At 60.3% G+C, this 10,000-nt stretch overlaps 1 non-coding gene across 1 annotated transcript; it reads right to left on the bottom strand.

The window, feature by feature from the left end:
* Positions 1-1,241: 1,241 nt before the first annotated feature.
* LOC142792065 (small subunit ribosomal RNA) lies at positions 1,242-3,056 on the bottom strand. The gene has a single exon (XR_012890622.1). It is a non-coding gene; the product is annotated as a small subunit ribosomal RNA (ribosomal RNA).
* Between the last annotated feature and the right edge of the window lie 6,944 nt (positions 3,057-10,000).

The following is a 10,000-nucleotide window of genomic DNA, read 5'->3' as shown; positions in this document are numbered from 1 at the left end:
CTCCTCCGCATAAAAAGGGGGACCCCCGCTTTTTGTTCCACGAAATCGCACAAGCTTTTTTCGCATCCACGGTTTGCCACCGCACACCAAAATGCCGATCCGGCTGCCTACTTTAGCCAACAGGTGGAGCCAGGCGCGCCGTACTTGCGCGGCACTTCCCACGTCCACCGAAGTCGGTGCCAAGGACCACTTTCGGCGCCGGAGCCGCGTACGAGCCTACTCGAGGCGGAAGAACGAAGCCAGCAAGGGCCTGGCCGCAAGTGCGTTCAATTGTCGGGACGTCCAAGTCCCTCGTTCTTCCGTGCTTCCTCTTTCGGCAAGTCGTTGCGGCACCTTCCCAAAGCGCGCAGACCCGCTAATCGCGACGAGCGCGACGTGGCCGTGCCGCCTTTCCCTCGGCAGCAAGCAAAACGCCTGGCAACGTCGACGCTCCCCTAACCGCGATCTCGCACCGTGTTTCGTGTGGCGAATTCAAAAGCCGGCCGGCGCTGCTGCAACCATTACGGTCGGTACGCATACGCCGCGGAGGGCGGGACGGTCATCGGAGCGTGCGGTTCCTCCATCGAGTACTGCGCACCTCGGCCGTCGCATCGCCGTGCCATGACCGGCCGCGCGTCAACGCGAACCGGTGCCAGCGAGATCCCTCGCCTGCAAGAACCGACCGGCAGCCTCCGTCACCCGAGGACGCGGAGGCGCTTGCCGCGGACGGCGGGACGGTATGCACTGGTGCACAGCGGACCCGTCACATCGCCAGTTCCTTGACCGACCGCCGACGCTTGTGCCGTTCCTCTCGTACTTGGCAGTCGCCGCGCGATTGTCGGGTCTCGTTCTTGCACGCTCGAACGGTCGGGAGGGCACTCGGCTGGCGTTTCGGGAACGCGCAGCCTCGCCTTCTACCGACGTAACCACGACTCGCCGTTCGCGCTCCGCCGCTCCTGTTTACAGTACTAGGCGGTCCCGCAGCGGTCGGGTCGCGCATTTCGAGCGCTTCGAGCCACGGTGCAGTGGCGGGTCGAAAGCCGACCTATGAGTGCGTTGCGCCGTTTGTACCCGCGTCCGCCACCTGGCCGACCGTCCAAGGTCGCGGTGTTGGCGTCCGCTGGGCGCAACAATTTGTCACGGGGTGCCGCTCCACATTCAGGCAGCCCCGTGGGGAAAAGCCGACCCCGCGTCCAAACGGGGTCAGCGGCAGAAAGTGTCGGGCGCAGACGCAGCTGAGGCGCTCACCCTTCACAATCCGTTAATGATCCTTCCGCAGGTTCACCTACGGAAACCTTGTTACGACTTTTACTTCCTCTAAATGATCAAGTTTGGTCATCTTTCCAACAGACCGGCGCAACCGAAAGGCCGCGCCGGACATCGGTCCGAAGACCTCACTAAATCATTCAATCGGTAGTAGCGACGGGCGGTGTGTACAAAGGGCAGGGACGTAATCAACGCGAGCTTATGACTCGCGCTTACTGGGAATTCCTCGTTCAAGGGGAACAATTGCAAGCCCCTATCCCAATCACGAAAGAAGTTCCACGGGTTACCCAGTCTTTTCAGACAGGGATAAAGACACGCTGCTTCCTTCAGTGTAGCGCGCGTGCGGCCCCGGACATCTAAGGGCATCACAGACCTGTTATTGCTCTGTTTCGTGCGGCTAGGAGCCGCTTGTCCCTCTAAGAAGGTTGTAAGGTGCTGGGAACCCCGCACCTATTTAATAGGCTAGAGTCTCGTTCGTTATCGGAATTAACCAGACAAATCGCTCCACCAACTAAGAACGGCCATGCACCACCATCCACCGAATCAAGAAAGAGCTCTCAATCTGTCAATCCTCCCAGTGTCCGGGCCGGGTAAGTTTTCCCGTGTTGAGTCAAATTAAGCCGCAGGCTCCACTCCTGGTGGTGCCCTTCCGTCAATTCCTTTAAGTTTCAGCTTTGCAACCATACTTCCCCCGGAACCCAAATACTTTGGTTTCCCGGAAGCTGCCCGCCGAGTCATTTGAGTAACTCAGGCGGATCGCTGGTTGGCATCGTTTATGGTCAGAACTAGGGCGGTATCTGATCGCCTTCGAACCTCTGACTTTCGTTCTTGATCAATGAAAACATTCTTGGCAAATGCTTTCGCAGTAGTTCGTCTTGCGACGGTCCAAGAATTTCACCTCTAGCGCCGCAATACGAATGCCCCCGTCCGTCCCTCTTAATCATTACCTCGTATTCCAAAAACCAACAGAACAGAAACGAGGTCTTGTTCTATTATTCCATGCAAGTTTATTCAGGCGACTCGCCTGCGTTGAGCACTCTAATTTTTTCAAAGTAAAAGCACCGGCCATCTCGAGGCACACAATGAAGTGCACCAAGAAAGAACCGGCATGATGTTCAGTCCGAGCCGTCGCATCGGGTAGATGCACTACTCGTCTGGAACTGAGATCCAACTACGAGCTTTTTAACCGCAGCAGCTTTAGTATACGCTATTGGAGCTGGAATTACCGCGGCTGCTGGCACCAGACTTGCCCTCCAATTGATCCTCGTTAAAGGATTTAGAGTGTACTCATTTCAATTACGGGGCCTCAAAAGAGTCCCGTATTGTTATTTTTCGTCACTACCTCCCCGTGCCGGGAGTGGGTAATTTGCGCGCCTGCTGCCTTCCTTGGATGTGGTAGCCGTTTCTCAGGCTCCCTCTCCGGAATCGAACCCTGATTCTCCGTTACCCGTAACAACCATGGTAAGCAAGTAACCTACCATCGAAAGTTGATAAGGCAGACACTTGAAAGAAACGTCGCCGGCTCGTGGCCATGCGATCAGCACAAAGTTATCCAGAGTCACCACACAATACGGGCCGAAACCCGATCGATCTTGGTCTAATAAAAGCACCCGTTACCCAAAGGGCTCCAGGCTCACTGCATGTATTAGCTCTAGAATTGCCACAGTTATCCAAGTAGGAAGAAACGATCTAAGGAACCATAACTGATTTAATGAGCCATTCGCGGTTTCGCCTTATTTCGGCATGTACTTAGACATGCATGGCTTAATCTTTGAGACAAGCATATGATTACTGGCAGGATCAACCAGGTAATCGTTCGACTGCGCGTCCGTCCTCGCCTTCGGCGGGCCGGACGCAGTCTGTGTGCGGCGGAGGCCACCTTCAGGCGCCCCAACACGCTTATTTTGCACTCCGAGATGACGGCGTTCGAGCTCGCTACGGCACAACCTTCCCGAAAGACGAGTGGGAGCCGTGCGGCAAGAAGCACGTTCATGCTCGCTCTTTTTCGTTGCATCGACTCGGTCGCGCCGTGCGGGTTGCCCAAGCCCGCTGCACTGTCGGTGGACCGGCCGGAACTAGCAACGGAGCCGAGACTGCAAAGCCGCCAGACGACGGGTCACGCCCGCGTCTTCGGCGCTTTCGCATCTGAATCGCCCGAGGACGACACGGAACACACCTCGATATCGTGGTAAAACGGCACCGTCCGACAACCAGCCCCTAACGCATCAAGCGGATGAGGCTGCAGACGACTGCCGTGGATTCCCCTGGAGCAGACCCGAGGACACGCTTGACGAGGCCGAAGCCCGCCGCATATCAGACACCCGGTCGCTTTCGCGTACGCCGCTCACGAGAACCCCCACATAATAGCAGCGATAAGTACCCAGACCTCCTTGGGCACTAATACGAGCGTACTCGAGAAAATTTCACCGCGGGTGTGCCCCGAAACGTGTGGCACGTTGAGCGTGCCACAAGTCTACGTCGCTCTCAAACCCGCCGAGGTCGTAGAATTTGCGACCCTACTCACGAAATTCCCACCGAGGATACGGCCGCAAACGTACCGCACCTTGGGTAGGCCACGAGTTTGTGCAACACTACGCTGACGGCACAGCACCGAGGTCGTGCGCGCACGCACGGGAAAATTCCGCCGCGGTTTCTGCCGAAAACGTGAGGCACCACGACTCTCCGCAAGTTCGCGTCGACTGCGAAAGACCGAAGTCGTGAACGACGTGTCCGCTACTCGCCGCCGACACGCTGGACACCAAACGTACAACGACTCGACGGCGTCGTAGAGGCCCACGACGCGGTTTTCCTTAACGACGTCTCGGCGTGGCACCGACAGGTTAGAACGGCCGACCAACGTTCCCTGTCCGCCGTTCGGCTCAGTCGAAGGGCTCGGCGACTTCGGCAACGCTGCGAAGCCGCACGGTGACGCACGCCATGTCCCCATTTTTTTTTTTTTTTCTTTCTGCGTCTGCCGGGGTGCCCCTATAATAGCAGCGATAAGCACCCAGACCGCCGTGGGTCGCTCACCCCGGCTGACGTGGTTTTTCGTACTCCTGCGGCGGTCGCCGTCAAGCACGTCCAAATACGCTACTTTCGTGGGCGCATTCACGCTCTTTCGCTTCGCCGGAGTGCCAGCACTCACTCTGCCAAAAACGGCGAACATCCGAGCGGCGGTTCCCACTTTTGCGTCGGCGTCGCAAACCCCGCCCCGGCAGACGAGGTTTGCCGTACTCGTGCGACGGTGGCCGGCGGGCACGTCGAAAGACGCCGATATCGTGCGCGAATTGGCGCACCTTGGCTTCACCGGAGTGCCGCCACTGACTCCTCCAAAAACGGCGAAGATCCGAGCGGCGCTTCCCACTTTCGCATCGGCGTCCCGAACTCCGCCCCGGCTGACGCGGTTTACCGTACTCGTGCGACGGTCGCCGGCGAGCACGTGGAAAGACGCCGATATCGTGCCCGAATCGGCTCCGTTCGGCTTCGCCGGAGTGCCAGCACTGGCTCGGCGAAAGACGACGAACATCCGAGCGACGGTTCTCACTATTGCGTACGCGTCGCAAACCCCGCCCCGGCAGACGCACTTTGCCGTACTCGTGCGACGGTCGCCGGCGAGCACGTAGAAAGACGCCGATATCGTGCCGGAATCGGCCCCGTTTGGCTTCGCCGGAGTGCCAGCACTCACTCGGCCACAAACGGCGAACATCCGAGCGGCGGTTCCCACTTAGCCGTCGGCGTCCCGAACTCCGCCCCGGCAGACGCGGTTGCCGAGCTCGTGCGACTAGCGACCGCGAAGCCGTCTCGCGACGCCGCTTTCGTGCGCGGCTCCCACTGCGACCTGGGTCACCCGAGGTCGACGAGCAAGAAAGAATGTCGAAAAAAAATTTTTTTTTTTTTTGCGTCTGCCGGGGTGCCCCTATAATAGCAGCGATAAGCACCCAGACCGCCATGGGTCGCTCGCCCCGGCTGACGTGGTTTTTCGTTTTCCTGCGGTGGTCGTCGTCAAGCACGTCCAAACACGCCACTTTCGTGGGCGCATTCGCGCTCTTTCGCTTCGCCGGAGTGCCAGCACTCACTCTGCCAAAAACGGCGAACATCCTAGTGGCGGTTCCCACTTTTGCGTCGGCGTCGCCAACCCCGCCCCGGCATACGCGGTTTGCCGTACTCGTGCGGCGGTGGCCGGCGGGCACGTCGAAAGACACCGATATCGTGCGCGAGTCGATGCTTCTTGGTCTCGCAGGAGGGCCGCCACTCACTCCTGCAAAAACGGCGAAGATCCGAGCGGCGCTTCCCACTTTTTTGTCGGCATCGCAAACCTCGCCCCGGCAGACGCGCTTTGCCGTACTCGTGCGACGGTCGCCGGCGAGCACGTCGAAATACGCCGATATCGTGCCCGAATCGGCCCCGTTTCGCTTCGCCGGAGTGCCAGCACTCACTCGGCCAAAAACGGCGAACATCCGAGCAGCGGTACCCACTTAGCCGTCGGCATCCCGAACTCCGCGCCGGCTGACGCGGTTGCCGAGCTCGTGCGACTAGCGACCGCGAACGCGTCTCGCGACGCCGCTTTCGTGCGCGGCTCCCATTGCGACCTGGGTTACCCGAGCTCGACCAGCAAAAAAGAAGGTCGAAAAAAAATTTTTTTTTTCTGCGTCTGCCGGGGTGCCCCTATAATAGCAGCGATAAGCACCCAGACCGCCGTGGGTCGCTCGCCCCGGCTGACGTGGTTTTTCGTACTCCTGCAGCGGTCGCCGTCAAGCACGTCCAAATACGCCACTTTCGTGGGCGCTTTCGCGCTCTTTCGCGTCGCCGGTGTGCCAGCACTCACTCTGCCAAAAACGGCGAACATCCTAGTGGCGGTTCCCACTTTTGCGTCGGCGTCGCCAACCCCGCCCCGGCATACGCGGTTTGCCGTACTCGTGCGGCGGTGGCCGGCGGGCACGTCGAAAGACACCGATATCGTGCGCGAGTCGATGCTTCTTGGTCTCGCAGGAGGGCCGCCACTCACTCCTGCAAAAACGGCGAAGATCCGAGCGGCGCTTCCCACTTTTTCGTCGGCATCGCAAACCTCGCCCCGGCAGACGCGCTTTGCCGTACTCGTGCGACGGTCGCCGGCGAGCACGTCGAAATACGCCGATATCGTGCCCGAATCGGCCCCGTTTCGCTTCGCCGGAGTGCCAGCACTCACTCGGCCAAAAACGGCGAACATCCGAGCAGCGGTACCCACTTAGCCGTCGGCATCCCGAACTCCGCGCCGGCTGACGCGGTTGCCGAGCTCGTGCGACTAGCGACCGCGAACGCGTCTCGCGACGCCGCTTTCGTGCGCGGCTCCCATTGCGACCTGGGTTACCCGAGCTCGACCAGCAAAAAAGAAGGTCGAAAAAAAATTTTTTTTTTCTGCGTCTGCCGGGGTGCCCCTATAATAGCAGCGATAAGCACCCAGACCGCCGTGGGTCGCTCGCCCCGGCTGACGTGGTTTTTCGTACTCCTGCAGCGGTCGCCGTCAAGCACGTCCAAATACGCCACTTTCGTGGGCGCTTTCGCGCTCTTTCGCGTCGCCGGTGTGCCAGCACTCACTCTGCCAAAAACGGCCAACATCCGAGCGGCGGTTCCCACTTTTGCGTCGGCGTCGTAAACCCCGCCCCGGCAGACGCGGTTTGCCCTACTCGTTCGACGGTCGCCGGCGAGCGCGTCGAAAGACGCCGATATCGTGCGCTAATTGGCGCTCCTTGGCTTCTCCGGAGTGCCGCCACTCACTCCTCCAAAAACGGCGAAGATCCGAGCGGCGTTCTCCACTTTCGCATCGGCGTCCCGAACTCCGCCCGGGCTGACGCGGTTTACCGTACTCGTGCGACGGTCGCCGCCGGGCACGTCGAAAGACGCCGATATCGTGCCGTAATCGGCCCCGTTTGGCTTCGCCCGAGTGCCAGCACTCACTCGGCCAAAAACGGCGAACATCCGAGCAGCGTTTCCCACTTTCGCATCGGCGTCCCGAAGCCCGCCCCGGCAGACGCGGTTTGCCCTACTCGAGCGACGGTCGCCGGCGATCACGTCGAAAGGCGCCGAATTCGTGCACGAATCGATGCTTCTTGGTCTCGCAGGAGGGCCGCCACTCACTCCTGCAAAAACGGCGAAGATCCGAGTTGCGCTTCCCACTTTTTCGTCGGCGTCCCGAACTACGCCCCGGCTGACGCGGTTTACCGTACTCGTGCGACGGTCGCCGGCGGGCACTTCAAAATACGCCGATTTCGTGGGCGCATTCACGCTGTTTCGCTTCCCCGGAGTGCCAACACTCACTCTGCCGAAAGCGGCGATCATCCGAGCGGCGGTTCCCACTTTTGCGTCGGCTTCGCAAACGGCGCCCCGGCAGACGCGCTCGTGCGACGTACTCGTGCGACGGTCGCCGGCGAGCACGTCGAAAGACGCCGATATCGTGCTCGAATCGACCCCGTTTCGCTTCGCCGGAGTGCTGCCAGTCACGGCGCAGAAAACGGCGAACAAGTGTTTTTTTTTTTTTTTCCTAGAATTTGTGTTATAGAAGGCACATTTGATATCGGACGATAATTTTCAACTTTATCACGCGCACCGATTTTCGTGTAGAGGTTTGCAAGTTTATGGGAATTTCTCCACTTGGAATAATGCGATTTAGTAGTACTACGAGAACTTCATGGATGTACTCAAGGGTACGGGGCAAGTCAGTTACGTCAACACCTGCAGATTTTTTACACTTCAAACTGAAAATTGTTGGTTGTGAGTCCTCGTGTGATATTAAAGGCCGATTCGCTAACACATAGAACAAAGAAAGAAAGGAAGAAAAAACGCCCGCGCTCGCTCAAGAAACCTGGGTTCGCAACAAGTGGCAACAACAAGCAACCGAGCGAGTGCGCCAAAACCCGTGGCGGCCGAACAAACGCGAAGTCCCAACCGCGTCAGCCGGGGCGGCACGGGACAGGAAAAATCACTTCAGCCGGGGCGGCGGGGCACCGAATAAACCTCGTCACCTCGTCGCAGGATAAAAGAGGAAACAAAAAGTCTAAACAGCGTCTGCTGGAGCGAATGCGTAATAAAACAACAACAACAACAAAAAAAAAACACCCGCGCTCAAGAAGTCTGCAATCCTCACAAAAGGCGACTGTGACCGAGCAGCGTCAGCCGGGGCCGTGCGGAAACGGAAAAACCGCGACTACCGGGGCGTCGAGGCACCGAAAAATCCACTTCAGCCGCGGCGAAAAAAAAAAAACAAAAAGAAAGACGGAGGGGGGGGGGAACCACGTCTGCCGGGGCGAAGGAAAAAAAAAAACGCGTCTGCCGGGGCGAGCCCGGGTGCGGCACCACCGGGAAAACTGTGGCAAACAGACATGGCGATCGAGTGAGTGGGCCGCCAGCCAGGCTCAGCCAAAAAGTGCAAAGTCCGAACTGCGTCAGCCGGGGCGGCAAAAACCGCGTCAGCCGGGGCGGCGCAAAAAACCGCGTCTGCCGGGGCGGCACGAAACCGCGTCAGCCGGGGCGGGGCGAAAACTGCGTCAGCCGGGGCGAAAAGAAAAAAAAAAAACGCGTCTGCCGGGGCAAGCCCGGGTGCGGCACCACCGGGAAAACTGTGGCAAACAGACATGGCGATCGAGTGAGTGGGCCGCCAGCCAGGCACAGCCGAAAAGTGCAAAGTCCGAACCGTGTCAGCCGGGGCGACGCAAAAACCGCGTCAGCCGGGGCGGCGCGAAAACCGCGTCAGCCGGGGCGGCACGAAACCGCGTCAGCCGGGGCGGCGCGAAAACTGCGTCAGCCGGGGCGGCGCGAAAACCTCGTCAGCCGGGGCGAGCGAAAAGGGGGGGGGGGGGAACCACGTCTGCCGGGGCGAAAGAAAAAAAAAACGCGTCTGCCGGGGCGAGCCCGGGTGCGGCACCACCGGGAAGACTGTGGCAAACAGACATGGCGATCGAGTGAGTGGGCCGCCAGCCAGGCTCAGCCCAAAAAGTGCCAAGTCCGAACTGCGTCAGCCGGGGCGGCAAAAACCGCGTCAGCCGGGGCGGCGCGAAAACCGCGTCTGCCGGGGCGGCGCGAAAACTGCGTCAGCCGGGGCGAGCCCGGGTGCGGCACCACCGGGAAAACTGTGGCTAACAGACATGGCGATCGAGTGAGTGGGCCACCAGCCAGGCTCAGCCAAAAAGTGCCAAGTCCGAACTGCGTCAGCCGGGGCGGCAAAAACCGCGTCAGCCGGGGCGGCGCAAAAAAACCGCGTCTGCCGGGGCGGCACGAAACCGCGTCAGCCGGGGCGGCGCGAAAACTGCGTCAGCCGGGGCGAAAGAAAAAAAAAAACGCGTCTGCCGGGGCGAGCCCGGGTGCGGCACCACCGGGAAAACTGTGGCAAACAGACATGGCGATCGAGTGAGTGGGCCGCCAGCCAGGCACAGCCGAAAAGTGCTAAGTCCGAACTGCGTCTGCCGGGGCGGCACGAAACCGCGTCAGCCGGGGCGGCGCGAAAACCGCGTCTGCCGGGGCGGCACGAAACCGCGTCAGCCGGGGCGGCGCGAAAACTGCGTCAGCCGGGGCGAGCCCGGGTGCGGCACCACCGGGAAAACTGTGGCAAACAGACATGGCGATCGAGTGAGTGGGCCGCCAGCCAGGCACAGCCGAAAAGTGCTAAGTCCGAACTGCGTCTGCCGGGGCGGCACGAAACCGCGTCAGCCGGGGCGGCGCGAAAACCGCGTCTGCCGGGGCGGCACGAAACCGCGTCAGCCGGGGCGGCGCGAAAACTGCGTCA

This window comes from Rhipicephalus microplus, unplaced genomic scaffold (assembly GCF_043290135.1).
Source record: "Rhipicephalus microplus isolate Deutch F79 unplaced genomic scaffold, USDA_Rmic scaffold_202, whole genome shotgun sequence".
NCBI classification, from domain to species: Eukaryota; Metazoa; Arthropoda; class Arachnida; order Ixodida; family Ixodidae; genus Rhipicephalus; species Rhipicephalus microplus.
Note: the sequence above shows the minus strand (reverse complement) of the source record. Positions and strands in the feature narration are given on the sequence as shown.